Here is a 7,703-nt window from a genome sequence, read left to right on the forward strand (position 1 = left end):
CTACTTATTTGTAAAATAGGCCTATTTAGCGGCATTCACATCGGAACCAAACCGTAATGGAAGCGTTTCCGATGTGCTGAAGGATTTATTATGTGCTGAAGGATTTATTTATTTAAATAAAGTATGTTATATTATAATGATATACCATATAATATGATATAAAAAAAAATAAAATTATTCTATTAAACAATTTAAATTATATTTAGTTCCAAAGTACCTTTATTCGATTATACACGTTACTGGTTGTATAAAAAAAATTAACAGTAATGCCATGAAGGTAATGAAAAAAAAATCGATATAGAAGGAAATATTTTACTGTACTGTACTGATTGTTTCAATAAAGGTGGTGGTTACGCCACGAAAAAAAAAATATAGTAGGCCTAGACCTGTGTAGGGCTAGTTAGGCCTGTGTTATATAATGGCTTGTGCCAAGGTATATCTTTATTTTTACCTGATCGACTTCTAAAACATGCCATTTATTGCTGATGTTTTGTGCCATGAAACTTCAATAATCCAGCATAATGCAATGGGTACTCAGAAGGGGTACGGGAACATCTTCTCATCCATTTTTTTAAGGAACGTGAGAAGTACTGGGCGGTGACGTAATGAAGCTGCGAAACATAAACTGACTCGATAATTTTTAGACCTAAGAATTGCAGCACAAAATAGATGCGATTAATTGTATTTAAATGACGTAAATACATTGCGAAACATAGTGTTACGGTTATTGTTTTATTCATCATCATCAATAGATTATTTACATTTGCATGGTTTTTTTAAAATTATTATTATTATTGATAAATGAATGGAGGCCTGTATAGGTCCAAAGACAGTTAAGCTCAGGCCACCCGAACAAAAAAAAAAGAATAAATAAAAAAGTAAAAAAACGAGTAAGAATTTGAGGCTAGAGTTTAAAAGATAATAATTAAGTTTAAAAAAAAAATGTTTTTTAACAGTACAATAAATACAGTAAATAAATACAATAAATTAAGCGAAACAAAATGGGAAGTTTGAACAATCAATAAAAAGAAGTAATTAAAACAAAGGTAAGGCAGATATACTCGATGTACTGGGTCATATGAAGAATGGAATGAAAGAAATGGGAAATTAGACCTGCTGGTTGTTTACTGGTGCTTTTGAATACAAAAAACGTCAAACGAGAAGGAGATAGAGAGATTAGAGAGATTACATCCTGTATGCCGAGACCAGAGATTTTTTTTTTAATTCGTTTTGAAGCTGGAAATAGATAATTTATTTTTCAAAGACATGGTAAGTGAATCCCATACTTTTGGGCCGGTATAAAAGATGGAATGAAGTCTAAAATTTGAAATAGTTAAGGATTTAGAAATAAAATTTTGTGAGGATCGAGTATTGTATTGATGGTAATCGGATGATTTTTAAAAATAAAGAGGATATGGGATGGTACCATATTATTATATAAACCAAGCATAAATAAAGCTGACTGAAATTTGTTCAAATCATAAATGTTAAGGGTATTGTATTTATAAAACAAAGGTTTGGTGTGCGATCTAAAGGGAATATTATCACAGATTCTCATAGCCCGTTTTTGGAGTTTGAAAAGATTATCAATGGGAGATGTTTCAAAGCTATCCCAGGGAGAAGAATTGGTAAACTTATCGAATGAGATAGACCAAGCAATGTTGCAGTAAGAAATATAAGGCAAGACTAAGGAATTGTAAAGTTTTAACAGAATATTAGAGGGAAATGTAAATATAAGTTTATTGATAATGCCGATGTTTGGGGGAAATAACATTGTTAATTCTGTTTATATGCCTAAAAATTTAGTTTTGGCAACACGCGTAATGTTTTGGTCATCAATGTGTATGGTCAAATTACCAAAATTAATGTTTTTTAAATCGAATATTATACAATTTGATTTGGATGTGTTAAGAGACAGTTTATTAAGGTTAAACCAGTTAGAAACATGAACGAGTTCAGCATTAAAGATATTGAAAAGTGATTTAATATTATATTATTGATATTATTATATATACTTTCCGTCTGCTTTTTAATTTTTTAAATACGTTGATATATATTACATAGTCTTTTGTATTTTTGCTGTACAACATAATAAAAATAGCATAATTGATGAGAGAAACATTGTAGAAATTTGTAACAGAACCTGATGTAGAGTAATGACTGCCTTGAACAGAACTATTTATTCTCTCTGAAGAACGCATCCACTGACCACTTCTCCAGCCACACCAGTTATATTCGAAGTCACAGCAGTCATCACCTGTTCAGATAAAAACTAAAATTGTCATAAATAGCTGGTGAAACTGACGAAAGAAAATGTGAAAACAAAAGAATTAACGACAGTTCTTTCTGGATGTCTAAAGAAAATCTAAAGGAAATAATTTTGGAATTATTGCATTTTCATATCAAGTATTAAATCGAACAAGAGATCCAGTGGTGGCGCCAGGGGAAGGGAAGGCTAGGGATATAACCCCTAAAACCCCGTAAATTTCATTTAACTATTTGTGTTAAACTTTCATCACAATAATAACCTCGACCTTGACAGCGTGGTTGACAGATTTCATGCAAAATTTTTAAAAATTGTAGAATTTTACTTTCAAGAATGAGGATTTGAAAATATATTAGATGGTTACATTGCATACTTTTTGTTTCTTGTTTTATTCAAAATGTTTTAGTTTTGGAAGCTGATTTCGACATTAGAAAACATAGCCTACATCAAGTCATATTATCCAATAAGTAATGAAAAATCGCCATAATTTGTGAAATATCCGTGACCCCATCGGAGGCCCTAGGCGCCCCCTGGCCCCAGCCAAGTGAGACTGATTAGCTCCACTAGACTCCCCCCCCCCACGTCGGGGTTTTTAGCTCCTCCACCGGGCAGGTCCTGGCGCCATTACTGGAGAGATCTAATGCGAACCGTGCACTTCTATAGCTGAAATAATTGATGATTCATTGAACATATAGGCCTACACCAGTATTGTAGATACGTGTGCCTAACTGTATTGTACAACACTAAAAAGTATTGTGTTTAGGCCTATAATACTGATAGATTTTATTATCACTGTTTTTACTGCTATTATGATGGATGTTGTATTGTTAAATAAATGTTCTTATATTTTAAAGCATTTAGCAAATATATTTCTTTTAATAACCACACAATTTAGAAAAAAATTAACGATTATCGATTTAAGTTTATCGACGGAAATGATTTAGAATATATATGGTTAATTGTATTTATCAACCAAGAAAATATTTCTATAAATAGAACAACATTATAATTTTTGAATATTTATTATATTATTATCTATACTTATCACTACGGTTTTTTCTTTGTTACTGAAAGAAGATTTTTCATTCATTGCCTATCACGCAATACCTTAAATGTCGCACTTTCTAATAGTCTTCGAGCTTTGTAATACCTGTGGGTCTTTGTAATACTGTAACATTTTGTAATCACCTTGTCACATTTTGTATTAGGACAAAATAAAGCTGTCGTTATTTGTAGAAATTAATATTACAAATCTGGGTTTTATATTGAATCTTATATTTTTTAATAGATTTGTGGAAAAGATCATTTGCTATGGGTGTGTCATAATACAAAATTCAGTGCTTATTATGAGTTACATTTAAAAATAATTTGCGTTCTGATATCAAAAAATGCTCGTTTGAAAAGCCTCATGATGCTTGGAGTACATCGTGATAGGGGAAGCAACCTCGACCTTGACAGCGTGGTTGAAAGATTTCATGCAAAATTTCCAAAATGTAGAATTTTACTTTCAAGAATGAGGATTTAAAAATAAATTAGATGGTTACATTGCATATTTTTGTTTCTTGTTTTATTCAGAACGTTTTAGTTTTGGAAGCTGATTTCGACATTAGAAAGAATAGCCTACCTAAAGTCATATTATAGTAGCTCGATGGCTATCAAATAAGTAATAAAAAATCGCCATAATTTGTGAAATATCCGTGACACCCAACGGGGCCCTAGGCGCCCCCTGTCCCCCAACCAAGTGAGACTCATGGCTACGAAGGCGCGTAAATCGCCATCGACAAAACGCACGCAGCCAGCATCGACATCAGGTAACCTGATTGACGCTCGCATAGCGGAAATCGAAAAAGCGATTCACGATCAAACACTATCGAACTTGTTAATGCAAGTTCTAAGTAATAATACGGCTGTATCGTCCTCCATCCCCAGTGAGGGAGATGAATATTTTGACTACCAGGATGATGGTACATTATCTGTGGCTGCTACAGCCGGAAGTGATGAGGACGGACCTAGGCGGCCTGTCGACCCCCAACAGGAGGGCGACAACGAACCTTCCCGGCCAGCAAGCCAGCATATATATATGGAGAAAGAAATAGTGCCACCACTTCACACAGATGCAGTAGCGGTAACAACATGGACCTATTAGTATTAAATAGTTCCATGGTAAGAGTAAGTATTCCGTCGTGAATTAAATGCTGCTGTTATTTAGAGTGTAATTTTCTTTTTTCTTTTTAAACTAAGCCAAAACAACGTAAATTACGTACCACAACGGTTTCGACCTTTATCAAAGGTCATCATCAGGTGAATGAACTAGACTAAGCTAGTTCGTACCATCGGTAGATCTTCTCCGATGACGTGCGCCCTCTGTGTTGTTATGAGGTTTTCTCCGGGGCCCCCGGGTTCTGTCTGTTGGTGTAGGAGGTCATCATAGATGTGTGATAGCTCGTATGCTCCTTCGTCCCTGTTCATGGTGTTGTTATTCCTTCTGATCCAGATGGCCTCTTTGATGGTGCGTTGTACCTGTCTCTTATACACATCTAGATGTGTATAAGAGACAGATATTGGAAATGGAATATTAACGTGATACTTTCTCCTCCAACCATTCCATGTACATGTTAGCAACCAATGGTGACACAGGACTGCCCCGGAGAAAACCTCATAACAACACAGAGGGCGCACGTCATCGGAGAAGATCTACCGATGGTACGAACTAGCTTAGTCTAGTTCATTCACCTGATGATGACCTTTGATGAAGGTCGAAACCGTTGTGGTACGTAATTTACGTTGTTTTGGCTTAGTTTAAAAAGAAAAAAAGAAAATTACACTCTACATATTTACAAGAAGCCAAATGAAATTATTTGAACAGCTGCTGTTATTGTTTCACTGCCTTTTACTGACTTTCGGCAAACTGGGTTAGGCAACTGGATTCGGCAAACTAGGTTCGGCAAACTGGGTTCGGCAAACTGCGTTCCAGTCGACTGGGATTCATTGTTTTTGAGTCTGCAAACTGGCACTCGGCAAACTGGGATTCGGCAAAGTGGTCTCGGAAATCTGGCATTCGGCAAACCGGATTTCGACCATCTGGCCTAGATCAGATCCTAGATCTTTCAAAGTTAAATGAGTTTGTTACTTATAAACACTTTAAGATGGATACATTTGCTAGTGTTATATCCCAGGCGACTATATGGCATCGGTAGACTTAAAGGATGTCTACTACACATTGCCTGTACTGCCCCCCCCCCATGGCAAAAGGGCATAACATTGGCATAACGGACATTTTTGGCGAAAATGAGTTATATAGCCTAATGGGGTCAGTACATCATGTTACACATATTGACACAAAAAAAAATTGTAAAAAGTGTCCCCCGGGCTAGATAAGGGCATGGCAAAAGGGCATAACTACACAAATTTCTGTAAATTCCCAAGGCAAAAGGGCATAACTGCAAAGATAGACGTTCTTTCAACAGCCAACCAATCAGAAAGGAGCTTTCTCAATGGTTACAATGAAGGTTGCTTGTTAAGTTCATTATTTTTATTATTCTTACTGTTTGTGTACTCACAATTTGTAAATAGAAATTGGTTAAATAGTATGATTCTTGACAGTAGCATATGTCTAGTTAATATTAGGCAAACATGATAAGTCTAGTTAATTTATGCTATATAATTAAATCTTGCCTTACTTTGAATGGCAACAGTTTAATACTATGGAAATAAACTATGGGAAAATAGTAACTGTTTAATAAAAAATAATTAATCATGGCAGAATAACAATTTACATTTTAACTAGAAATAACAGTGGCAAAGAGGGACAACTAAAACGATTATTTATCAAATAACTATGGCAAAGAGACACAACTACAACATTAATAGCAAATGGCATAACAAAAAGGTATAACTGCACAGTTTACTCGAATCAACTGTGTTCACTAAGCAAACAACAACTTACTTTTGCATCTAAATCTAAACATGTAATTTCCAATAAAAATAATAATAATAATAATAATAATAATAATAATAATAATAGGCCTAATTTATATTGTAATTACATGACTTAAAATATATATTTATTATTTTACTTGGTAAATAAAATTTAAAAAATAATTGTAATTTTTGCTTAACGTACACATAGAAACAGTCACACGCGCATTCTAACTAAACAGCAGTTCTATTTCATATACGCAAACGCAGCCCATGCGCTCTTGTGCAGGGCCCCAGACCACTAGGCATAAGGACCCCTACCCACAGAGTCCTCGATCTAGCACCTTGAGCCAAAAAGGCTTTGTTGATACATAACAGCATACTAATGTTAATTCATTTTCTTGTTTGTATACTTGGTTAGCCTATACATGGGTTTTTAATCGTTTGTAATTTTAGTATTATTTAATGCGTTTCTTTGGTATTATTGTACATTTATTTGATAGTTTATACATGAATAACATGAAATTATATATTGAATGTTATTTTTGAATAATCTGACTTAAAATTGCGTTGAAAGGAACTAAACTGTGGACCTATATCCTTTTGCAAAGTTTGTCAACATGTCTTGAATCAGAAAACCCACGGCAAAAGGGCATAACTGACATTTTGAGCGCAAAAATCAATATTTATAAAAAAAAAAAATGTGTGCTACACAGGAAGAGACATTATTTGTCTATTTGAATACATTAACCATGAAATCAAACACTAAAACACATTTTAGGGCTAAATAAATTACACGTTTTGCTTAATATCTCCAAAACAGCAAATTGTCAATTATGCCCTTTTGCCATGGGAGGGCATAGCTGTTTCGGATACCAAATATTTGAAATTCATCTCGAGATGCAAGTTATACAAATATGTAGTACCGCCAAATGGATTAAGCTCTGGTCCCAGAATTTTCACAAAAATATTGAAACCCCCACTTTTATACCTTCGTAGCAAAGGTCATATTGTACTTTCGTAATTGATGATATCCTCTGCATCAATTAATCCAAAGATAAAACCAAGGCCACAGCCATGGAAACTTGCCATATATTCTCTACTTTGGGATTTATTATAAACCAAGATATGTCTATGGTTATATTACAACAGATCATACATTTCTTATGGTTTGAAATAAACTCTGTCCATATGACTTTTGCTCTTCCTCATTCAAAAAAGGCTGATATTGTGAAAGGGTGTAATGAATTGCTTACAAGTAATCAACTTACGATTCGTAAAGTTGCTAAATTTCTTGGTAAAATCATTTCAGGTTTCCCTGCTGTAGAAAATGGCAAACTACACTACAGGGCTTTGGAAAAAGACAAAATTTATATTCTTAAACAAAACTATGCGCCAGGGTTGTTATTCAATGGTAAACAATAGTGCGCCCTCTCCCGGGGCACCGGAGTCAGCCATTGTTGGTCGATATTTACATGTGTTTGGTTCTTGCTGAATAAACGTTATAACTGTAGACTAC

Source organism: Anneissia japonica, unplaced genomic scaffold (genome assembly GCF_011630105.1).
Source record: "Anneissia japonica isolate Jap-2015-1 unplaced genomic scaffold, ASM1163010v1 scaffold287862_len174434_cov132, whole genome shotgun sequence".
Classification (NCBI taxonomy): domain Eukaryota; kingdom Metazoa; phylum Echinodermata; class Crinoidea; order Comatulida; family Comatulidae; genus Anneissia; species Anneissia japonica.